The sequence below is a fragment of the Armigeres subalbatus genome, chromosome 3, assembly GCF_024139115.2.
Source record: "Armigeres subalbatus isolate Guangzhou_Male chromosome 3, GZ_Asu_2, whole genome shotgun sequence".
NCBI classification, from domain to species: Eukaryota; Metazoa; Arthropoda; class Insecta; order Diptera; family Culicidae; genus Armigeres; species Armigeres subalbatus.
This window is the reverse complement of record NC_085141.1, coordinates 60,876,655-60,902,548: the sequence shown is the minus strand read 5'-3', so window position 1 is coordinate 60,902,548 and position 25,894 is coordinate 60,876,655. Positions and strand designations below refer to the sequence as shown.

The 25,894-nt window shown below is 38.5% G+C and overlaps 1 protein-coding gene and 1 long non-coding RNA gene across 2 annotated transcripts in view; one reads left to right on the top strand and one right to left on the bottom strand.

Annotated features, from left to right (window-relative positions):
• The window catches only part of LOC134220702 (zwei Ig domain protein zig-8-like), a 623,811-nt gene that overhangs the window by 191,343 nt on the left and 406,574 nt on the right, over positions 1-25,894 (bottom strand). The gene's annotated exons all lie outside the window — the stretch shown is intronic.
• LOC134223960 (uncharacterized) lies at positions 1,778-24,367 on the top strand. Its single transcript, XR_009982790.1, has 3 exons — positions 1,778-2,569; positions 2,669-2,692; positions 23,925-24,367. It is a non-coding gene; the product is annotated as an uncharacterized LOC134223960 (long non-coding RNA).

The following is a 25,894-nucleotide window of genomic DNA, read 5'->3' as shown; positions in this document are numbered from 1 at the left end:
TAGATCCGTTGTTTCACACCTAAACCAATTTCGTCACAGAATATAGGGCGGTCACGAGCTGCCTTCAAAACCTTCTCTTCCGTTGAGACACATGCGAAGCGGACTAATATTGGTTGTATTCCTTGCTGATTTGACGACGACAAACGACCCATGCTTATAACGCTCTCGACATTATAAACGATGCCTAGCAAGGTAAAAATATCATGCAATAGCTTTTCGATATTTTCCTCCGCTGCCTTGATCACATTAGAGATGAGCATATGACTTTCCAAGCTTGACTGTTTCAAAACATCCAACTCATAGTTTAGTTCTTCAACATTCTGGTGTGTTGTTACACAATCTGTTTTGACCACAGAGACCTCTCTCTTCAGGGAAATAATATCTTCTTTCTGATCAGAAACACTAATTTTCAGTGCTTCGAACTCATTGGATATGAACTGCTGAGAAACTTTGATATCGTTGATTTCAGTTTCCAACTTTGTTATCGATTGCTTCGAGTTTTATCACTTGCTTCGAGAATATCATTCCTTATCGGTGTCAGGCCATTTGGCCGAATGCCGTTTGGCCGAACGCCATTTGGCCGAATGCCGTTTGGCCGAACGGGTCGTTTGGCCGAACGGGTCGTTTGGCCGAATGCCGTTTGGCCGAATAGTTGAAAAAATTGACCTCAGTTTACGAGTGGTGTTTCTTCCTACCTCCTTCTTTCTTCTTCTTTCTACCTTCTTCCTTCCTCCTTATTCCTTCTTCCATATTCCTTCTTCCTTCTTTCTTCTTTTTTCCATCTTCTTTCCTTCTTCCTTCTATTTTCTTCCTTCTTCCTTCTTTCTTCTTTCTTCTTTCTTCCTTCTTCTTTCTTCTTCCTTCCTCCTTCTTTCTTCTTCCTTCTTCCTTCTTTCTTCCTTCTTAGTTTTTCTTCATTCTTCTTTCTTTCTTCTTCCTTCTTTCTTTTTTTCCCTCATTCCTTCTTCCTTCTCCCTTCTTCTTTCTTCTTTCTTTCTTCTTCCTTCTTTCTTTTTCCCTTCTTCATTCTTCCTTCTTCCTTCTTCATTCTTCCTTCTTCCTTTTTCCTTTTTCCTTCTTCCTTCTTCCTTCTTCCTTCTTCCTTCTACCGTCTTCCTTCTAACTTCTTCCTTTTTTCTTCTTCCTTTTTTCTTCTTCCTTTTTTCTTCTTTCTTCTTCCTTCTTCCTTCTTCTTCCTTCTTCCTCCTTTTTCCTTCTTCCTTCTTCCTTCTTCCTTTTTCCTTCTTTCTTCTTCCTTCTTCTTTTTTCCTTCTTCCTTCTTCCTTCTTCCTTCTTCCTTCTTCCTTCTTCCTCTTCCTTCTTCCTTCTTCTTTTTTCCTTCTTACTTCTTCCTTCTTTCTTCTTTCTTCTTTCTTCTTTCTTCTTTCTTCTTTCTTCTTTCTTCCTTCTTCTTCCTTCCTCCTTCTTTCTTCTTTCTTCTATCTTCTTTCTTCTTTCTTCTTTCTTCCTTCTTCTTCCTTCCTCCTTCTTTCTTCTTTCTTCTTCCTTCTTTCTTCCTTCTTAGTTTTTCTTCCTTCTTCTTTCTTTCTTCTTCCTTCTTTCTTTTTTCCCTCATTCCTTCTTCCTTCTCCCTTCTTCTTTCTTCTTTCTTTCTTCTTCCTTCTTTCTTTTTCCCTTCTTCATTCTTCCTTCTTCCTTCTTCATTCTTCCTTCTTCCTTTTTCCTTCTCTCTTCTTCCTTCTTCCTTCTTCATTCTTCCTTCTTCTTTCTTCCTTCTTCCTTCTTCCTTCTTCCTTCTTTCTTCTTCCTTCTTCCTTTTTCCTTCTTCCTTCTTCCTTCTTCCTTCTTCCTTCTTCCTTCTTCCTTCTTCCTTCTTCCTTCTTCATTCTCTCTTCTTCCTTCTTCCTTCTTCCTTTAGCCTTCTTCTTTCTTCCTTCTTCCTTCTCCCTTCTTCTTACTTTTTCTTTCTTGCTTCTTCCTATTTCTTTCTGCCTACTTTCTTCACCCTTCTTCTTTCTTCATTCTTCCTTATTATTTCAACTATTCGACCAAACGGCATTCGGCCAAATTACCCTTTCGGCCAAATGGCATTCGGCCAAACGACATTCAGCCAAACGGCATTCGGCCAAATGACCCTAAACCTTCCTTATCAGCTGTCGCAACTCATTAAGAGAAATACTCATCTCATCATTCTCACCATGTCGATTGTGCTCACTTGAATTCATTTTAAATTGTTTACTGCGTTGCCCGTTTGTTTTATTAAGATCTTCGGGAGAGTTACTTATGTGAATTCTGTTTTTATTGCGTCTCGACATACCACTGTGTTTTGAAAATACTATGCAATCTCATGAAACTCACTACTTCAATTCCAACTAATCACCAATATCAACAGCAACAGCAAACAACAGAGCAGCAATACAACCAGAAGCGATCGAAAGTGAGTGTTTTACAGTTTACACCACACGTAGACTTCTCTACGCCCCGGGAGCGATTTCTTCGTGGTTTGAACTGTCCAGTGACAATAGCAGATCTAGGTGAATTAGGAGGTGAATTAGGATCACTCGAAAACAAAAAGACAATATGTCTCAACGATTTCAGATTCAATTAGGTAATTGATAGATTTGTATGGTTTTCCATAAGAAATTTACAGTATGCGCATATGAAGCCGGATGTCCACGTTTTTAAGTAATGTTCAATTGATTTCCAGGATTTTCTTGCGAACCAATCACAGGTAAATATTCGAAAGTTTTCTAGAACTTTAATTTCACAGCGAACTGTTTGGGATGCTGCAATGAGTACAGCAACGTTGCCGTGTCAGTTATCTTTGTGAGTTCAGTACCGCTCGATGCTTAACCGTCAATAGATCATACAGCAAAGGCGTCAGTAAAACAGCGCGGCCAACTGTCAATATTTTACTACTGCTAAGTGCAATTCAAAGTGCATTTTGAATGCATAAATTTACAAGTTGCTTGTCATAAGATGAGTTTGAACTATTCCAGTCGAAGTCGAGTCAAGTACGAGACACTGAAGACAGCCTTACTGTTGAGGTCGAAATAAATATCTTTCAAAGGTACAATAAAGCAGTGGAATTGAATGGAATAGTACAAACTCGTTTTATGACAAGTGAACACATTCCACTAAAAGCTTAAAATAATGTTCTTATCTTACAAGTTGAATAAGTGAGGTGTAGTTTAAGTATTATATTTGTATTGAATTATGAACACCTTTTGAATCAATCTTTATGCCACGATGCCTACATCAAACGTCAATTTATTCATATACTCAAACCGTCGCCATAGAATGGGCCAGTACCTGATATCGCTATAGAAAACATCATATCCATCTGTGGGATGTACAACAATATAAGGATTGATAATTTGTATCATTTTGAATCAAATCCCGAACATATTCAGATTCCGAACACTCGTTACATGGAGATTGTAGTGATCAGCCATTTCCTTTGTAGTACACAAAACTCCACACCGTAACTTTTAAACGTTTTTATTTCTCCAAGCTCAACCAACAAACTGATTTCAAAATTGTTGCTCTGTATGAAGCGCCTACTGCGATCCGCTTTTTTGAATTTCCTTTGAGCGACGCACGTACTTGATTGCGCAATTTGAATTCATCTTACTTATCTATTTCTACTCTACCTCTCTATTTATTATTATTATTATTATTATTATTTGTTACATATATATATATACATTTTTAATAAGAATAATTAGCACTTCAAATTCATTTTATATTTTTTTTATAATTTCATTATATATATATATATATATATATATATATATTTTTTTTTTTTCATTTTATAATTCTTCATGATCCCTACAGAGATATATCTGATTTTTTTGTTATTATTGCATAAATGAACGAATTTTCTTGGCAGGTGTACACATCAAGGACAATAGAATTGTTCGACATTTTGCATTTTAGTGCATTTAATGTGGTGTTCGGAATTTGAATCAAAGTGTTCGAAATTTGAGACAAAGTTTGGCAAATTAAAATCATTCAGTATTGTCACAAATAATAGAATATGATTATCAAGGGCATTGTTGAAAGTTATATTTTTGCGCTACCCGATGGAAATAATTGATCTATTAAAACATTTATTGTAATGCATGTGCCATAAAGACCTTACAATTGAGAAATATGCTGAACGCACTAAAAACGTTAAGTTAAGCACGAGTGTTTCGAACATCCCCAAGCCTTTGAAATGGAGAATCAAAACTAGTAGATAGACAGACGTAGCTCAAAGAAATTTACAAAATAATATTGGAAAAAGAACAATACAGGAGGACGCGATACACAGTTGAAGCGTCTATTATTATAGAAACAAAAATTCTTTGTTAGTTTGAATTTTGGTGGCTAGTCTAGTTATTTACAACTTAAAACAAGCTAATTTGCATTTCAGTTTATATTTCACGTGTCGTCAAATTTCATTCAGTTCAACGTTATTTAATCGATTTCATTCATACAGCCTCGTGGACCAATATTTTATCATTTTTCCGAGCTGAGCTTCTCCAAATAAATCAAGTCGATATTTTTCCACAGCCCATAAATTACTCCATCACGTTTGATAGCTCTGTCGTAACTCACAGCTCATCTCAATACCAAAGCCTATTGTAGTTCCAAAATAGGATACCAAAAGCATCCTTCCTATCAAAAATTGACTTTCGTTCTATCCTCCACAACATAAAAGGCACAAAACCATCGTCAGACTATAACAGGAAAAAAACACCCATAAGTGTCTGAATGACTCGAGGACCCCCTTTCTGCTGGCGCCCGTTCACCTAACCATTTTCACTCGTTTTGAGAAGGGTATGACACGGACTTCCTCTATTTCCGTTGATTTTCCACTCAATGCCATGCTTCTGCCAGCATTCCAGCAACAACAGGTTCCCACCTCGACTGGGGCTTCGTCGAACGCGCGCGGCGAGCTAGGTACCTACGCTGCGCTGATGCAACCATGAACAAGCAGCAAGTGCTGCTGGTCGTAAAGTTTATGCCGGCTGTGAGTAAAACTGAAACATACTGCCACAGTGTCCATAACCGCTGCCATCAGTAGCATCGTACTCATCAAAGAAAGTGTTTCATATTTTCCGGGCCCCGTGGATCGGCGGAAGGTGACGACAACGAAGATATCAGATGAGTAATGATAGTGACGGGCTGGTAGCCGCGTTTTTTACACACTGCGCCGCGTGGTGGCAATTTCTGAGAGTGACTTGTATTGTGCTTTGATATCGGACCGTTTTGCCAGAGGGTGGATAAATTTGTTGTATCATGAGATTGGATTTGATGGAAATATTGTTCAAATTGGATACTCTACTTTGTGCTTGCGTAAAAGTTTGTCTTTTTCTTCCAAAAATTGACACCATTCAGTCGCCTAACTCAATTACGAAGTTGAAAAATACATTACTCAATAACCGTCGTTCCGTTCCATCGCCTCTCATCAGCCTTCGTCTCACGGTGTTTCGCAACCAGCTATGCTGGTTTAGCCAATCACGTTTCCACTGATCCCGGCCAGAAACTTCCTCGATTGGTAAACAAATTTTATTGCCAGTTCATCACTCTGAAATCCGTCGCACAATGGGACCAATCCTACAAAAACAGACCGACTGAAGAGATTTATTGGAAACATAGAATAATTTTGAAAATGTTTTTATAACGACTGATATTCAAATGGATTCAAATCTGGAGCGTCGAACAGTGTCGAACGATTTCAAGAAAACTTCAACACATGATTTTCTACGAATCAACTAATTTAGTAAGGGTATGCGATAACACATTTTTTCCTGGCGAAACGAAACGAAACGAAATTAGAAATGCAACTGTTGGATCGGAACGAAGCGAAACGAAATTCAAATTTTCTTCCGAAACTTCGAAACGAAACGAAATCCGGGTCCATTTAATTCGAAATTTTACGAAACGAAACGAAATTTAATTTTTTTCCGCGAAATTTTTATTAAATAGTTTTTTTAGCATTATATAAATAATGCAAAAAAAACGAATAAAAAAAATCCGCGGAGAAAATAATTTTGTTTAATATTTTTTGAGTCAAGGTCGTAGATTTTTTTTCTCTAAAATAAAATGTTGATGCGACAACATTAAAAAAATCGGAAAATTATTTGTTTTGGTGTATGAATGCGTCATTTTATCCACGGATCAATCCACCTTGCAATTACGGCACCTTTCTTGGCAGCAACAAAATGATTTCATTAAATTGAAAATTTTTAAAACATGTGTTGGGGAAACCAGCGAGTTCGTTCTATTTTGTTCCAGATTCAAACTAGAATAGTGATCGAACATTTGAAATGAAACTGAATCACTACTGATTTCATTCTACATAATTGTTACCCAAATGCCATAGGGCTGGCTTAATTTTACAAAAGGACATAGGTAAGTAACAGATCACTTTGGATCTATTCACCATTTTCAAAAGTATGCCCCTCACCATAAACAACGTGAGAATATTCATCGAATGAAATCTGTTGGAAATATTGAGCGATATTAAGCGATGAATATTTCCAACAGATTTCATATTGATTAGATCTGCTCACCATTTTGAAAAGTATTACAGATTCAAAGTGCCACCCCTCCTTTTATTAACATTTTAAATAAAGTCTCCAGAAAAATTTTCGACCAAATTCATGAAGATTTATTGAATCTGTAAAATTTTCCAAAATGGTCTTTTCAACAGATCTAAGCAGTTGATTGCAATACAAAACTCGACTTTTTCAAATTTTTTACTAAGGTCTATTGGAAATATTAATTTTTAAATTTGAAGTAATTTTTTTACGTTGTGAGTTTTTTTATGATGAGGGGCATTTTTCATCCATCACTTTTTTATGGAGTTAGCCTTGGGTAGGTAGCTAGATGAAAACCTTTTATTGTTCCATGACTTTTTCACAAATTCTTTGGTGCGTGGGATGCGCTGACTCTAGCAACACTTTCAAGCTATCTGCATATAGGCATTAGCTTACAGTGGCTAAACGTCCCGGATTATGTGGAACAGTTTACTTGCCTCGAATTTCCTGGTGCCCCTGAAACGCTCGGAATTCCATGATGAATCTGTAAATCCGTTTTTTTCTGCAGCTCAGCAAAATAAAGAACAAATTTCCGTAAAAAAAATACGGTTATTTGCTGATTTTAGCAATAAAATAAAAGCTAAGCAGAGTCGTAGCGTGGACTTCCAACGCCCTTGGCGAATTATTTATTGGGCGCCCCTCTTCTACTAAGAAAAACCAAAAACGTAAATTTTATATTTGAAGAACAATTTGAATATCAATACCTAAAAAATGTTTAATGGTTTAAACATACCTACTTCAAATAGCATTCAATATTTAGAGATGTATTGGAAGCAGATACCTGAAATCCACAAAGAAGGATTGAATAAAATACCCTTAAATTATTTGAAATTTTGTTGTACTTTTTTACGCAAATAATGTAAGGAAACTTACAGAATCGGGTAAGAATCTCATAATAAGGCTACGTACATAACAGTCGGAAGCATCTCATTAAAAAGATAAACAATTAGATATTTAGACAGATATCGCGACGATGGGGAGGAAGTTCAAAATCAATCATGTTTGCGTGATGCACTAAATGAATACTTCCTTTATGGTTTTTGCAAGCATCTGTAATCTGTATTCGGAAATGAGATTGCCAGAATAGCTATCGGAATTAGTATAATTATGAAGAAAAGTTACACTAAAGTGGATTGGTTGAAGGCCGGAATCCCCATCTGGAGTAAGCCCTTGGATGGTTTTTAGATGCCACTGGACCTAGTTGGGTCAATGAAATAAGGTGGGTTTATCGGTGTTCGGAGTTGGTTGGAATCACTATTAGACCTCTTCGATCAAATGGTTGGATGGTGGAAATCAACATCGGATCTATTCAGATAAAGGAAAATCCTATTCTGGATTGGGGCCAGTGTTGTGCTTAATCATTATCAGACGATCATGATTGCAATTTTCATGTGAAAACTTTTCACGTGAAAACAGTAGGCGAGTTGTCGCCGGCGACAACTTCTCAAATTTTGTACTTAAACGATAATAAACACAGAATTTTCATTCAAACATTATTCTTCACTAATAATAGCTAATTGTCAACAGTCCCGTTATATCTTCTAGATGGCGTTATTGTTTCATGGTAGTAAGAAAAAAGTGTTCGAAATGTAACGGTAAGTGCTTCAAATCAAGATAAGATTTTCAAACGATTCTTAATCGCTGGCGAGTTTTTATCACGTGATAATTTAAAAGTAAAATCGCGGGTGAGTTTGATCATTCTCGATTTTTCGAAAATTTGATTTTTTCCCAACCCTGATTGGGGCTGTTGGTGGTCTCGAGGCTCTTATACACATAGTTTGGTCAATAAAATCCAACTCTGAAACAATTTAGTCGAGGGCCGGAAACGCCATCGGAAGCAGGAGGACGAAGGAAAATATCCAACTCTCGATTTGATTAATATTAAAAAAGAAGAAAATTCTCCTAGCAACAATTCTAACAAAGCAAATATTTAGGAGTTATCGATATTCCTCGATACAGCCGCCGATATAACTCAATGTCATTCAGACTACATGGAGTTTTTCTAAATTAAACAAGCAAATTGATATCAAATCGCAAAACCAAACCACTACAAACCTACAGTCACTCTCAAAATTGAGCGTACACCATGGATTAGATGAATATATTCGAAAATTCCAAAGGAAATTTAATTGTTGGCTCGGTTGTTTTTAATGCATTTCAATATTCATCCCTTCCTTCAATGTATGCGTACATAAAATGGTTGAAATTTTTTCTCTAAAGTTCAGTTATTTGAAAATGATCTCAAAATACGCCTATTAGATGTTACAAAATTGAGCGTACAGCAAATTTTTTTAAATAAAATTTCTTATTATAAACATGATTAATGTATTTTAATATTGTTTTTTCATGATTATATTTATTATAATAAACATCCGCTACTTAAACATTCAATGTTTTGAAATTAAACCATGTTTTGGTCAAAATGGCGATCAAATGAGAGGTAAGAACATTGCTATTTAACAATTCAATGCTGCTAGGGAAAATAGATGCTTTAAGATATGGATTTCACCGGCATCGTATCTTATATATGATAGATAAGCGAAATCGAGCGAGACATACGATAAATTTGGGAAAATTCAGTCGATAAATGATGAAAACAGATGTAAACATACAGAGAAAACGACAAATGTTAGGAATGACATAATTCAAATTTAGTATGTCTTTAACTGAAATTTGTTTTAAAGCTTGACTTTTGTCTCAGGTCTTTCATTAAGAGTAATATTATTGAATCCAATCATAAACAGTCAAATTCTAAAAGTACAAGGTACGTGTTAAGGTACCGAACATAAAAACAGCTTTTCAACCCCGTAGAGCAATTCTGATTGAATATTGAAAAGATAGCTTTAAATCGTAATTTCATAATTAAATTTGGATTAAACTCCACGATCTGTTACCATAAGGGATACAATTGGATGATTTCCATGTGAAGAGAAAAAATAAACTTTTTCAAAAGTTCGACAGCTTATTTAATGATACCTTGATGAATTTAAATGATTCAACCAAATTTGTTCCTACGGTGACTGAGTCTTCAAATATAAAATGACGTCTTATAATGTATCCGTGTTCTGCTCTTTTATTAATATTATTATTAATGAATGTCCTGAGCTTATAAGCTACCTATACATTGACTTTTAAATAAAGTTATACTTAATTTGAAATATGCCATTCCCAACATTTGTCGTTTTCGCTGTATGTTTACATCTGTTTTCATCATTCACTGACTGAATTTTCCCAAATTTATCGTATGTCTCGTTCGATTTTAATAATCTATCATATATAAGACACGATGCCGGAGAAATCCATGACTTAAAGCATCTATTTGGCCCAGCAGCATTGAATTGTTAAATAGCATTGTTAATACATCTTACTTGTTCGCCATTTTGATTAAAACATGGTTTTTTTTCTAAACATTGAATGTTTAAGTGGCGGATGTTTATTATTATAAATATAATCATGAAAAAGCAATATTAAAATACATTAATCGTGTTTATAATAAGAAATTTTATAGAAAAAAAATCGCTGTACGCTCAATTTTGTAACATCTAATAGGCGTAATTTGAGATCATTTTCCAATAAATGAACTTTAGAGAACAAATTTCAACCATTTTATGTACGCATACATTGAAGGAAGGGATGAATATTGAAATGCATTAAAAACATCCGAGCCAACAATTAATTTTCCTTTGGAATTTTCGAATATATTCATCTAATCCATGGTGTACGCTCAATTTTGAGAGTGACTGTAGGAGCAAAAGGACCCTTCGAAATTTAGCTAATCGCTTGTTTATGAATGTATTCCTTTGAAGGAACCTACATGGAAAAACTGAATCATTTCTTCACTAATCTTTCCTCACTGCTGAAACATTACGGTTCCGGAGGACTCTCGATACTATCAGATTTCTTCTTATTCAATTGCCTTTTTCAACCCGGTTTCAGAAGTCCCTGAGAATCAAGAATAGTAGTCAAAACTAAAACCAACACATATAACATGTATATGTGAAATAATGAAAAAATATTCTTTGTTTGCTCTATAGATTACTAGATTACACATCTCTGCTATATACCTACCCATGGATCTTTGGACCAATCCATACTCGGTTTGATAATTACAAGACCTATAAGTAATGAAACTGTTTTATTAATACAAGTATTTTGTCTCCCACCCCTCGTTTTTTTTTTGCCAAAAAATAATATTTTGAGGGGGCAACAAAATAAAATTCGGATAATTTTAAGCATTTTAAAAACATTCTTTAACAAATCCGAGGAGTTCTTAGATTTTTTTTCATTTTAATATTTATTTTTTATTGTCCTCCCCCTTGACCTTCCAGAGACCAATAGGACAGAATGTTAATTAAATATTTGTAACGGCCTTATCAAAGAGTAAACATTGATTTTGGCGCCCCCTGAAGTCTGGCGCCCTTGGCGGGGGCCAACCTGGCCAACCACACGCTACGGCGCTGAAGCTAGGACATGATATAACAATTCAATTGAGACTGCCTTGTTACTTTTCAGTCGGTAGCTCTGAAAAGGTGATCGCCAGTGTAACCTAATTAATTTGACACAGATCTTCCAAATACAGGTCGGGCTCGATTATCCGGATTATCGATTTTATTTTCACTCCGGATAATCGAATAACCATAAAAAATTTCATCTGCAATTAAAAAACTTGTTTGTTTCATTTTACTTGCGGTGGTGTAGTCAGAAATTATTTCGGAAAAACCCTGAATAATCAACCTGCGGTGACTTTCTGGTGTATTATGGAAAAATAGTATTTTTGCCATAACTTTTGAGTCCATAGTCCGATCCAGCCTACTTTCAATATGAAATGATAAGACAGGATTTTCATTTGAATGCAACTTGTTGGTTGAGAATACGTGCAAAAAAAATGGCTGGACTAATTACACACTTATTCACAGTTTGCTTGTTCGGTAATATTTTTTACCGAATTGTATTGTAAATCTCAATCAAATACTGAAAACTCGGTAGTTTTATCAAATTTTACTGATGATCAGTAATTATTTTGAAAAATTACTGAAGTACTGTTCTAGTTCGTACTGAGTTATCGGTAAAAGTGAATCTTCACTGACTTAAGCCAAAAGTCAGTAAAAGCGATTACCGAGTTTTCTGTATTTTTTTATTGTTGTACCGAACGACTCTGCAAAATCAAATGTCAGAAATTTGTCCCGCATATTTTGCATTATCATCTCAACCACTTCGTTCTATATTTTGAAAAGAACATCTGCAGCATCAGCGTTTTTTTAGGCAAAGACATTTGGACGCTCCCGGGAAGCTGCTGGTGAGGTGAGGCCAAGATTGAGGACGTGTTTTTGACTAACTTGCCATTCTTCTTCTTCTTCTTCTGTCGTGGACGTTCGAAACGCTGTCCACTTTTGATGAAGGACCAGTTGCTGCGACTATATGCCCTTAACTTGCCATTGAAATAAGAGACCAAGAACTGGTGTTTCCGCAAAATTCAGGCAAATGTAGCGATATTTTGTTAATAGACAGGAAAATAGGGATGAACATGTTTCATGCAAAAATTTCCCAGCGATCAAAGCTTAAACAACACCCGCCAAATCTCTTGAACAGCGTCAAAATCACGATGGGTGATGCACGCATGCTAATTTGAAACTCAAATGCGTACACTGACACTTTTATCAACACAGATAAAAATATGTTGTGATTTTAAATGTATTTTCATGCACATATTTGGAGCAGGCAAATAAACGTAACATTCTATTAATCTCATAAATCAACTGTGCTTGCTTGTAAAATTCAGTCAAATTCAATTGAATATCGAATGTTAATTCGGTTAATGGGATAAGCTGCAATTTTACACATCGTTGAATTTTAAAAATTATTTGCTGTGAAAGATAATGATCCAAATTAGTTTGGAATGAAACATTTAAATTATTTAGATTTTTAGAAACATTAAAAATAAATTTACTGAATTTTTCGGTAAACCACAGTAAACAAATAAATTACCGAAAAAGACGGCAATAAAATTTGCTGACTATATCAGTAATTCTTGACATTTCAAGCATTTTCAACTTTACTGACTTATCGGTAAAAATGTCTTTACCGAGTAAAGTCAGCTGTTCAAATTTTACCGACTTCGGTAATTGAAACTAACTGTGTACGCGCTTTTTGTACAAAAAATAGTATTTTGGCCATTCCTCATTTTATGCCAACAACACGAACGCAGACCTTTTCGATTATTGCTAAATATTATTTGTTAAAAGCAACAGCACGTCCAAACTAACAACAAACTGCCCCACGGTAAACGCAACGTACCGGCACGATTGTGACAGAAAATCGGTACGATTTTGAAACAATTGAATAATCTGGATCTGAAGGATCTAGATAATGTGAGAAAATTTGCTTAATGTAATTCCATAATGTACGGAATCAAGAATATCTGAAGGTAGAAGTTTAGGTCATGACAATCGGAAAGATATGAACCAGTTCCACAATCCGAAATAAATGAGATATCAGAGAATCCCTCAAATTTGGAGCATTCTTTAATCTGCAAATATCTAACAATCTACTAAATCAGGAAAACTTCTGAAACGTCACCATCTCCATTTCATTGCTTTCAAACAATGATTGTTAAAATTGAATACTTAAAAAAAACGGAAAACGGACAATACTCAGTAGTTCAGCGAGGATTATTTCGCTTATCGAAGAGTTTCTACAACTAGAAGAGCAGAAATCGAACAAGCGCCTCATAATACATTACATATTTCATACACAAATCAGTTAATTTTAATAAAAATATAGCATACCAAAACGATGAGATCTACAAATTATTTTTCCCCACTGAACAATATTATTTAAATTAATAAATTGAAAGCTGAATGCGTTTCTGCAGATAAAGAATTGTATTACGTAGTGAGACTTAGTGAAAGAATTTATATGTATAAAATATTGAGTAGAATTTGAATGGTTTTATTCAGCGGCGCAGCCAATTTTTTTTTATTTTATAAAAATTGGAATTATTAAAAATTAATTTCGAAATTCCGTGAAATTCCGTTTAATTTCGTTAAAAGAAAGATTTTTCAGTCGAAATTTTTGAAATTTAACGATACGAAACGAAATCAGAAAAACAGATTTCGCCATACTCAAATTCCGCGGAATTCCGCGAAATTTCGTTTCGAATGCCCTAAAACGAAATTTTTCGAAATACCGCATATGCTTATAATTTAGATTAAGAATTGAACATTTTTAGATCAAATTCTATATTCGTACAAAAGAAGTGCTGGTAAGACCTTGCAAGCAGCAAGCATATCTGAAAAAAGTGCGACAGATGCAGAAAAGAGGTCTCTTCGTTTTTCTTTTTAGATTAAAAGTGCAAGCTGAAAATTCATCAGATTGATTTCGTGATCTCAGATTCAGACTCAGATCAGCTTCTCAGATTTCCACAGTTGAAACGTAAGTAAAAATTAACGACATCGACCTTTAATTGAGGTTCCTGTGAGTTATTACTATCAAGGAGTGGATTTTTGATAAAATAGTACCAACTCGTCTTACGACATTAATTGAGATGCTGTTTGATACAGAACTTTTTCTGTACAACACTATATGCAATGTCTAGCCCGTCTTTGTCGTCATCTTTTTCACCGATTTGGTACCACTGTGCCCCGCTGTGGTCTCCGCACTGCGTGACGCAGAGTCTGTTTGCCTCGGATAGGCTCAGCAAGAACCCATTTAAACGGATGACCAAAGCCACCGAAAAAGCAATGGGATCTCTTTAACGACATCCGACTGGGACGACAAGCATACCATACTATGGGTGAGGTTTGCATAAGCCTCGAGTGACGTTTGAAACAGAAATAAAGCCGAGAATGAGACAAAGCACCCCGGGAAGGGGCTAGGGCTCTCTGTTTCTTTTCGCGGGATGGTATTCAGCTTAACGATGCGATGGTGGGTGGTTGGGGTATTTCTTGGCTTGTTGGGAGAGGGGGAAAGGACGACGAGGCGAAAACGTGATTCTTCCAAAAGATTAAGTTAATTTCCACGCGCGGAAAAGCATATTTTGTTTGAGCTCTGATTTAATGGCGGTGCGTGATGGGGAAAGTTTAGAACGTGTAGGGCCAAATGGAAGGCAAGATTTACAAGGCCTCCCGTCGGGGGGTTCTTCAGTAAATGTTGTGAAAAATTGAGCAATAATAATTATCGTGCGGGTCGTAAATTTCTTTCTCAAATATGTTTTCGCTTAGACCCGACAATATGATATATTGAATTACATGGAAAGTTTGACTGTAAATTTGTTTCAAATGTTGGTCTTTCGCGTTTTTAAATGTGGCAGGAAGCGATTTCACAAACACGTGCAACTCTAATATTCGTATTTGTACATTCATATCATTTTCAAGGAAGGGTTTGAACTCTTATTACATCACGTCTTTCAAATCCTTGTTATAATTTATATGAAAAATTGCCCATGCAGGAGGAGGGGGTTCCTGAAAGTGATAAATACTTGCCCAAGTGGTATATGAACAGCCCCCAACTGCTTTTCTTCGATGACTTAGAAAGAAAGAAAAATGCAGATCATTTTCAAAGTTTCGTGATAAATAAATTGATTCCATATTGGCTGTCTTAATCCTTCCCTCTGAGGTCGGATAGGCGGGTGTAAGTTCAAATGAGACTACCTTATTGCGCCGATCCGGCATTGAACCTGAACTAGACTGATTCAAATTTTGACATTTTTGCTCCCCTATGCTTAAACGATAGCATTTACCATTTTGATAATCGTCTTAAATTTTTAGCTAATTTGGATGAAATTTGACTGAGCCCAAGCAGTTTGAAGCTTGTATGAAAATTACTATGAAAACAGTAACTTTTGTGAAAAACCGTTCCCCATCCTTGCCCATTAAGTTCTAAAAATGTATGAATACGTTAGCAACATAGACAATTTAACAAGGAAAAATATCGTCGTTGTTGCTAAACGATTTGATGTTGGCAACAAAAGTTATTGGGTAAATACTGAATTGTGGGAAATTCAATTTAACACGTAAAAGAATAACATCAATATCAATAATGAGCATTTATGTTTTCTTTATAGTTTTGCTCATAAAAGTCAGATTGCTTCGCAACAACAACTGACTTTTAGCTTAGAATCTATTCTATGATGGCGATGCGTTAAATATATTCAAATAGATTCTGGGCTACTTCACGAAAGGATCCTTTACATAAGTGGCAATTCTCATAGTAATTTTCATATAACCTTCAAACGGCACGTGCACAACCAAATTACATCCAAATCAGCTAAAAATTTGGGAGGACTATTAAAATAGCAAAAACAATCGTTTAAGGATAGGGGAGCGAAAAAGTCAAAATTTGACTCACTCTACTGAACATCTTACTGTCAATCCTAGTAAGGCTACCAATGCTTCCTTGCGTACTTGAATTGAATAATAATGGGATCATTTAGCAGCCTAACAGCAGTGAGTTTCGATCCAACTGCTGCAAATACGTAGGTGCACATTGCGACCTCTTTACACGAAGGTGATTGATCCTTCATCCAAATTCTAGAGACATGAACCAGGTTGAAGACAATCCATAGAGCGAGTGCACCACATTACAAGTTTTTAAGAGTCTGGAGTTGACTCATACTTCCCACACGAGAACCATAACGCAGTATAACTTACTGAGTTAGCATGTCTTATTCAGTCGGTAGAGGTCAGGATAGATGCTATTTGAGCCGTACCTCTTTGATGAACAGACGATCGATCAGTCGTGTCAGCTCTGTCCCATCCTTCCCAAAACTGAGCTAGTGAGCATTAAACGGTTGCTTTGGTAGGGTATACTTGTGGATACATGTAGCTGCTTATGAGAGTTTAAAAGAGGAAATACTCAACACGCGAATCTCGATAAACTTCATCTTATCTGACAAGGCAGACAAAGCCAAGCCTCGCTATGAATGCATTAGGCAGCCTACTTTCAAAGATATTTATAAATAGTATACTGCCGTCATAAACATATTTGTCCCATGTTTACTGAGAATTCCTATGTACATGGGACAGTTATGCGTATAACGGCAGTTTAGGTTAATATAAATAATATCACTTATTTTAGTGAGGAGGTTATACCGCTTTTCATAACACGGAGAATATTTAATCTTCTACAGCAGCGGTTTTCAACCTTTTTCCCCTTCGAGCTTTTACATTCATTGAGGTACCCTTATTTTATTTCGCTGTAAATGAAAATAAGCATAACTCATAAATAGGGAAAACGGCACTCCAAAAAGATATCTGAAATTTTTACTATTCCGTGAAGCTTTCCAATTCAAATTAAGTATATACATAATTTGAGGGCTTTTTGAAGCTTCCGAGCCTCTTGAAAGTAGGCTTCCGAGCCTCTTGAAGGATGCTTCCGCTCTTGAAAGGATGCTTTCAAGCCTTTTGAGAGGAGGTTTCCAAGATTCTTAGAAGGGGGCTTCTGAGCATTTTGAGCATTTTGCAAGGACGCTTCTGAGCCTCTTCAAAGGACGGTTCTGGGCCTCTTGAAAGGAGGCTTCCGAGCCTCTTGAAAGGAGGCTTCCGAGCCTCTTGAAAGGAGGCTTCCGAGCCTCTTGAAAGGAGGCTTCCAAGCCTCTTGAAAGGAGGTTTCCGAGCCTCTTGAAAGGAGGTTTCCGAGCCTCTTGAAAGGAGGTTTCTGAGCCTCTTGAAATGAGGTTTCTGAGCCTCTTGAAAAGAGGCTTCCGAGCCTCTAGAAAGGAGGTTTCCGAGCCTCTCGAAAGGAGGTTTCCGAGCTTCTCGAATGGAGGCTTCCGAGCCTCTTGAAAGGAGGCTGAGGCCTCTTGAAAGGAGGCTTGAGGCCTCTTGAAAGGAGGCTGAGGCCTCTTGAAGGGAGGCTCGAGGCCTCTGGAAGGAGGCTGAGGCCTCTTGAAAGGGAGGCTCTGAGGCCTCTTGAAAGGAGGCTTCTGAGGCCTCTTGAAAGGAGGCTTCTGAGGCCTCTTGAAAGGAGGCTTCCGAGGCCTCTTGAAAGGAGGCTCTGAGGCCTCTTGAAGGAGGCTTCTGAGGCCTCTTGAAAGGAGGCTTCCTGAGCCTCTTGAAAGGAGGCTTCTGAGCCTCTTGAAAGGAGGCTTCTGAGCCTCTTGAAAGGAGGCTTCCAGGCCTCTTGAAAGGAGGCTTCCAGGCCTCTTGAAAGGAGGCTTCCGAGCCTCTTGAAAGGAGGCTTCCGAGCCTCTTGTAAGGAGGCTTCCGAGCCTCTTGTAAGGAGGCTTCCGAGCCTCTTGAAAGGAGGCTTCCGAGCCTCTTGAAAGGAGGCTTCCGATCCTCTTGAAAGGAGGCATCCGAGCTTCTAGAAAGGAGGTTTCCTTGCCTCTTGAAAGGAGGCTTCCAAGCCTCTTGAAAGGAAGAAGGCTTCCAAGCCTCTTGGAAGGAGGCTTCCAAGCGTCTTGGAAGGAGGCTTCCAAGCGTCTTGGAAGGAGGCTTCCAAGCCTCTTGGAAGGAGGCTTCCGAGCCTCTTGTAAGGAGGCTTCCGAGCCTCTTGAAAGGAGGCTTCCGAGCCTCTTGAAAGGAGGCTTTCGAGCCTCTTGAAAGGAGGCTTCCGAGCCTCTTGAAGGGAGGCTTCCGAGCCTCTTGAAAGGAGGCTTCCGAGCCTCTTGAAAGGAGGCTTCTGAGGCCTCTTGAAAGGAGGCTTCCAGGCCTCTTGAAAGGAGGCTTCTGAGCCTCTTGAAGGAGGCTTCCAGGCCTCTTGAAAGGAGGCTTCCAGGCCTCTTGAAGGAGGCTTCTGAGCCTCTTGAAAGGAGGCTTCCAGGCCTCTTGAAGGAGGCTTCCAGGCCTCTTGAAAGGAGGCTTCCAGGCCTCTTGAAAGGAGGCTTCTGAGCCTCTTGAAAGGAGGCTTCCGGGCCTCTTGAAAGGAGGCTTCCGGGCCTCTTGAAAGGAGGCTTCTGAGGCCTCTTGAAAGGAGGCTTCCAGGCCTCTTGAAAGGAGGCTCTGAGCCTCTTGAAAGGAGGCTTCCAGGCCTCTTGAAGGAGGCTCTGAGCCTCTTGTAAGGAGGCTTCCAGGCCTCTTGAAAGAAGGCTTCCAGGCCTCTTGAAAGGAGGCTTCTGATCCTCTTGAAAGGAGGCTTCCGATCCTCTTGAAAGGAGGCTTCCAGGCCTCTTGAAAGGAGGCTTGAGGCCTCTTGAAAGGAGGCTTGAGGCCTCTTGAAGGAGGCTTCCAGGCCTCTTGAAAGGAGGCTTCTGAGCCTCTTGAAAGGAGGCTTCCAGGCCTCTTGAAGGAGGCTTCAGGCCTCTTGAAGGAGGCTTCTGAGCCTCTTGAGAGGAGGCTTCCAGGCCTCTTGAAGGAGGCTTCAGGCCTCTTGAAAGGAGGCTGAGCCTCTTGAAAGGAGGCTTCCAGGCCTCTTGGAAGAAGGCTTCCAGGCCTCTTGAAGGAGGCTTCTGGGCCTCTTGAAAGGAGGCTGAGGCCTCTTGAAAGGAGGCTTCTGAGCCTCTTGAAAGGAGGCTTCTGAGCCTCTTGAAAGGAGGCTCTGAGCCTCTTGAAAGGAGGCTTCTGAGCCTCTTGAAGGAGGCTTCCAGGCCTCTTGAAAGGAGGCTTCCAGGCCTCTTGAAAGGAGGCTCTGAGCCTCTTGAAAGGAGGCTTCCAGGCCTCTTGAAAGGAGGCTCTGAGCCTCTTGAAGGAGGCTTCTGAGCCTCTTGAAGGAGGCTTGAGGCCTCTTGAAAGGAGGCTTCCGAGCCTCTTGAAAGGAGGCTTCCGAGCCTCTTGAAAGGAGGCTTCCGAGCCTCTTGAAAGGAGGCTTCAGAGCCGTTTGAAAGGAGGTTTCCTTGCCTCTTGAAAGGAGGCATCCGAGTCTCTTGAGAGGAGGCTTCCGAGCCTTTTGAAAGAAGGTTTTTTTGCCTCTTGAAAGGAGGATTCCGAGCCTCTTGAAAGGAGGCTTTCGAGCCTCTTGAAAGGAGGCTTCCGAGCCTCTTGAAATGAGGCTTCCGAGCCTCTTGAAAGGAGGCTTCCGAGCCTCTTGAAAGGAGGCTTCCGAGCCTCTTGAAAGGACGCTTCCGAGCCTCTTGAAAGGAGGCTTCCGAGCCTCTTGAAAGGAGGCTTCTGAGCCTCTTGAAAGGAGGCTCTGAGGCCTCTTGAAAGGAGGCTTGAGCCTCTTGAAGGAGGCTTCCAGGCCTCTTGAAGGAGGCTTCCAGGCCTCTTGAAAGGAGGCTTCCAGACCTCTTGAAAGGAGGCTTCCAGGCCTCTTGAAAGGAGGCTTCCGGGCCTCTTGAAAGGAGGCTTCCAGGCCTCTTGAAAGGAGGCTTCCGAGCCTCTTGAAAGGAGGCTTCCGAGCCTCTTGAAAGGAGGCTTCCGAGCCTCTTGAAAGGAGGCTTCCGAGTCTCTTGAAAGGAGGCTTCCGGGCCTCTTGAAAGGAGGCTTCCGAGCCTCTTGAAAGGTGGTTTTAGAGCCTCTTGAAAGGTGGTTTAAGAGCCTCTTGAAAGGAGGCTTCCGAGCCTCTTGAAAGGAGGCTTCCGAGCCTCTTGAAAGGAGGCTTCCGAGCCTCTAGAAAGGAGGCTTCCAAGCCTCTTGAAGGAGGCTTCCGCATCTTTCCAAAGGAAGCTTCGGAGCATCTCGAAAAAATCCGTACGAGCTTGATAGAAGGAGGCTTCCAAGTCTCTTGCAACAGGGCTATCAAGCATTTAAAAAAAAGTCGTCGTATCTCTCAAATGGAGACCTTCGAGCCCTTATAGGTTCGGGATTTTAATCACTCTACGTTTTGCCCCACGGTCCTGTATTCACCGTGCTGGTTGTAATGGCAGTCCGGGCAGAAGCCATGAACAGAATAACAAAGCATGATATGGACTTGATTGATATAAGAGATAAAAGAACAGGCAACAATATCAAAAATTTGCACCGAAATATCATTTAAATATCAAGATATGCTATGGATAAGAACGAACTAATGGCGCATGATATTGATCACTTATTACGAATAGCATAACTTGATTTCCTCATGATATTTTAGTGCAAAATATTGATATTGCCGTCTGATCTTTTCAATCAGGTCCATATCTCATTTTGCTATCCTACAATATTTGATATTATTGAGCTATTTTCGTCTACTCGGGAGGATTTAATAGTTTTGTATGCGTACATAATGATGGCGATCAGCCATACATATTATGTACGGTACAAAGTTTTTAAATAAAAAAATACGCAATTTTCAAAAGTTACACAACTTTATTAATGGAATTGTAATACATCCACCATTACACATTTTCGTCCGAGGTACCCCCTGGGGTCAACGAAAGTACTCCCAGGGGTACATGTGCCCAGGTTGAGAACCGCTGTTCTACGGTAATGGAAGAGTCCTTGGTTCCATAAAACAGAACGATAGGCCAGCACAGCATTCCACCATTAAGTTCCTGTGTGAAGCTGATATAATGTTGCCGCCTTTCCACCTTAATAAAATAACATTAACATGCTTTGAAGGCTTTCTCAATAACGTACAAAGATAAATTAATAGTTTTTTTTATATATCCTCAAAAGTTTAGAAGCTTTGAAATAAATAAACAGATGATGTGCTGCGAGTTTTACTCCCGGAGGATCCTATTCCTGTGCTGAAAGTTTCTAAACTAAAGCCAAAAAAAAAATTAACCCTTCTTTCATTGGACTTAACAAAAACCGGCTTAAACCGTAATATAACTGGTACCTGTTTGGCTACTGCGTCGATACACCTATGCTTGGCGTATTGTAGAGCTTCATAATCGTCGGTCTTGGGCAATGTTCCTCCAGTTTCCCCGAACGTCCAGGGTCCCCAGGTCCGAAGTGGCCGACATCTATCCGGTTATCTGTTGAGTATTGTTCTCGCTATTCTTAATTTAGACATTCACACTAAATGACCAGTCCACTGAAGTCTCCCGTACTTTATAAGATTCATAATATTTTCCTCTTTGTATACTTTATAAAGTTTATGATCCATGCGACTCCCTCCCTCCTTCCAAGTCCATGAATGGCCACTGGTAGAATCAGAGTTTTCTATAAAACAAATTTCTTTCCTAAGCTGGTTACGTAATCCCTAGAAGGCCCTATTCGCAGCAGCAAAACGTCTTTTCTCGGGAAACGTCATTGTCATCCCTGGCAGAAGTCATGAACAGAATAACAAAACGTGATATGGACTTGATTCATATAAGAGATAAAAGAACAGGCAATAATATCAAAAATTTGCACCGAAATATCATTTAAATATCAAGATATACTATGGATAAGAGCAAACTAATGGCACATGATATTGATCACTTATTACAGATAACGTAACTTGATCTTCTCATGAAATTTTAGTGCAAAATTTTGATATTATTGTCTGATCTTTTATCTCTTATCTCAATCATGTACATATCTCATTTAGCTATCTTAATAACATTTGATATTATGGAGCTGTTTTCGTCTACTCGGGATATGTCACAAGTGTTCCAAGGTAAACAAATTCTTCAACAACTTCGACCACATCCCCATCAAGCACTTCTTTTGCACCAACACCACTAGGTCTTCCTTTATCATATATATTTTTTTATCATATATTTTTGCAAGTGTATGTGTGTATGTTCGAGTATATGCGTCCGAGAAGAGCAACGTTCGAAGATACGTTCAAGAGTGTCTTATTGGAGATTATCTACTCAAGATCCTTTGATAGTATTGGATGTTCTTGATCCTCCAAGATGTGTTGTTTAATTGAAAAGATATCAGAGTGCAGTGTTAAAAAGGTGACTTTTATACTAATTTAGTCGAAAAACGACAGCTTTTTCTAAAAAATAGAATCTCGAACTACAGTTTCGATTAAATTATTTTTCCTTACAAGCGTGCTCCTTCAGTGATCGAATTATCTCCTCGCCTTGCCTTATTTTCTTTTGCCTTATAGCGGATAGACGAATTCGTTTAAAGAAGGCATTATCACCTCTATTCGCATTATACTGGGCAGACGCGATCATTGAAAACATTGTTTAATTTTCCCACTTTATTCCAGGCAAACGAGATCATTTAAAGAAGGGACTACATATCCTCTTTGCCTTAAATCGGGCAAATGTGTTCATTTGAAGAAGGCATTATCACTTCATTTCCCCTACTACCGGGCGATGTTATCATCTAAAGAATGCATATTGCATAATCTCCTTTCTTCGCCTTATATCTGGCAGACGCGTTTATTCTTTTCCTTTTGCTTAAACCAGGCTGATGTGTTCATGGTTCATCATACCGATCAAACGTATTCACTGGAAGAAAGTGACAGCTCAAGCACTCTTAAATGTTTCCTTCTCTAAAGCATCCTAGGCTGAACCGAGAATCGAGCTCGCAACTCCGGTTTGGCAATCCTACGCCTTTGCTTGATTGGCTATAACTGAATACCCATCGCTATGTACCGAACACAAAAAGAAGAGAGAAGCATTCGGGGAAATACTACATTCGGGGATTTGTTACATTCGGGTAATTGTTTTTCGGGGAAATTGCATTCCAGGAATTGGTTTTCTGGAAACATGTACACCCGATTCTTTTTTTACACGGGGGATGCGTTCCGTGTGAAAACAGAATCGGGTGTAAACCTTTCAAGCTAAATTCCTGTATACGTTGAAGCAACAATCTGGTCAATAATCAGTATTTTCAATAGTTTCATATGAGCTTAAAAGCTTGCACATCTAGACACATGTCAGTGGTGCTCACTTTTACATTATAGACTAAAATGATTGCAATAATGATCTTTATAAAACTCGTTTGAGTTCTATCATAATTATTTCAACACTCATTACTGATGTTTGGTGGAGAAGGCCTTTCAAACACTCATACACGATTTGTAAAAGTTGCAAGTTCAATAGATTTTTGGTTTGATTTTATAATATTCCGGTGTACGTTAAAGTAACCGACCGGCAAACATCTCTGTTACATGTTCACCTAATTTTCTCTCCAGGGATTGACTACAGACAAGTTAATGATCTCGAATTATAAATTCACCTCACTTTCAGCAGTTCCATGAAAAATGTCTGCCAATTTCCTCATACTTTTACATGATACATCAACCATCATCAACACAACCGTCTACAGCTACACTGAAACTCAAAATACCTACATTTTTCGACTCAAGAGCGTACCACGAACTGGTTTAATTCAAAAGAAAATCTAGACAAACTGGAAACGACAAACGGCAAACGGAAATTGAAACGATTTCCAGTTTTTCAACTTCCCAATTCAAGTTTACATCCCACGCTAACTAATACATACCATAAACCTTCCCATCTGTCTGTCTTCCTGCCAAAGCTGTCATTCAGTCAATCAATGCGTATCATCCGCACCGTACCCACCTAGCTGCTCATCTCGAGACATACCGGGAAGGTTTAGGCAAAAATTGAGCACTTCCTTTTATTTCAACGTTTATTTTTTCTTTTATCACCGCATGTATTTCCAGATAAAGTGACGATGTGTGAGATGAATGCTTTCATCTTCGTTTCCGGTTGCCATGATGTTGTTGGATATATTGGACCCCTTGGGAACGTTTGTAACTAGCAAGCTCTCGTTCTCCGAGGCGTTTCTGAGGAAGCTGCTACACTGGATTTGGATTAGGGGCATGAACACTGGAAATAATCGCCTCGTCTATAAATAATAAATTACACCACATTTCGCGTTGGATTGCTGTCGATTGGCTTAATATCTTTTATGCGTTATTAGCATTGAAACTGTGTTGAAACGCAAAAAGCATGGATTTCAAAATCATACAGATCTCATTACAAATACATAAAAACATGTATGAGGGCTTGCGTAAGTTCCATTTTTGGTGTTGCATTTGTCTATCAGATCTGCACGAAACTTTCATTAACTTTATTGCTATTCAAATTGAAGGCATCACTTTACCACTGGTCATTAATTATCTTAAATTCATTTGCAACATTGATCCTCAATTGTGATCTTACATCTGTGATCGAACTATGAGTAATGTTTGGGATTTGCAATGAAACCGTCTACCTACTGTACTTCTACAAATCGTCAGTGATTAACTTTTTATAAAATAAGAAATCACGGAAAAGAAGTAAAAAAAATCTACTAATTCCTTCTTGTAAAATAAAATCATTTAGAGTAATATTTATTATTTTTCGTAAAAAGCGAAGGGGAAAAGGTCATCTATATTTTCATGTCTCAATAGTGTGTTGATTATTTTGAGTGTAAGTAAGAATGGTATGGAATGAAATGTCTCGCCCTGATAACAGAACACCGGTTTTATAAGAAGGAACAGTAGCGATGAGGATTTTTTTTTTAGATTATCCGACCGGGCTTACTGGGTGAGTCCAATTGGAGATTTACTACAGATTGCCATAGTACAATGCGAAAATGGATAAATAGCAACATAACTGTAACCTAACTTTGTATGCAACATTTGTCTTGAACTTAGATCAATTACCTTCTACAAAATAATTAAAACCATGCGTAATACTAAAAAATCAAATTCTTATTCATCTAATAGTCTCATTACTTCATCACTCTTATTCATTTTGCGTTTATAAACTCTTAAAAAAAATTGTTTTCCATCCGAATGAAAAAAAGGCATAAATTGCTCATAATTAGGAATTAAATCTCAATTTTCTAATACGCTACCATGAATAACACTAAGCAACACGTAATCGTAACACATGTTACCACTCAACATCGATCCAACAGAACCGAACAAACTGGCGCATCCATTTTTTATAGGCAAAGTTTTACGCTTCCGAAAGTTTATCGTAGACTAAGTGCCCCAATAAAGCACAGCTTCGTCCAATCGAAGGCAGGCCCTGCGAGAAAACAGGGCGGACAAACAGTTCAGCTCGCCTGCACACAGAGACGACTCTCCGGGGTTGGTTGAATTGTGCTTCAGCCCTGTTCCCCGTCGTCCAGCAAGATCGAAAGTCAAAAGTCCAAACTCAGCACCAGCATGGAACAGACGACGACGGTGACGGGCAGTGCGGTAGTGGTGTACGTGATTTTTCTGACCACTTTTGCGTTCCGGTGGGCGGGCGAGCAACACCTCCGTACGATCCGATATGCGTGGGAAATTTCTTACTATCCCACAAAGATATCCGCCCTCTGGGGAACGATTTGAAGCTTTCCGCAGAAACATTGGGTGGTTTAATTTTCTGTGCGATGCACGAGTACCTATTACTTCGGCAGACAAATTATATGGAAAATTGGAAAGTCTTTTGGACACCCGATTTTTTCCACGGGAGATGCGTTTTGCGTAAAATGTTTTCAGATCAAAATTTACAAAAAATGTTCAAAAATTAAAAGTATGATTTGGTATGAGATTTTTTTTATGAATGTGTTATAAAAATCCATGTTAAAATAGAATCGTTTGCATTCAATATTGACTGGTGTGAATCGCTCGATGGAATATTGAGTACTCGAGAT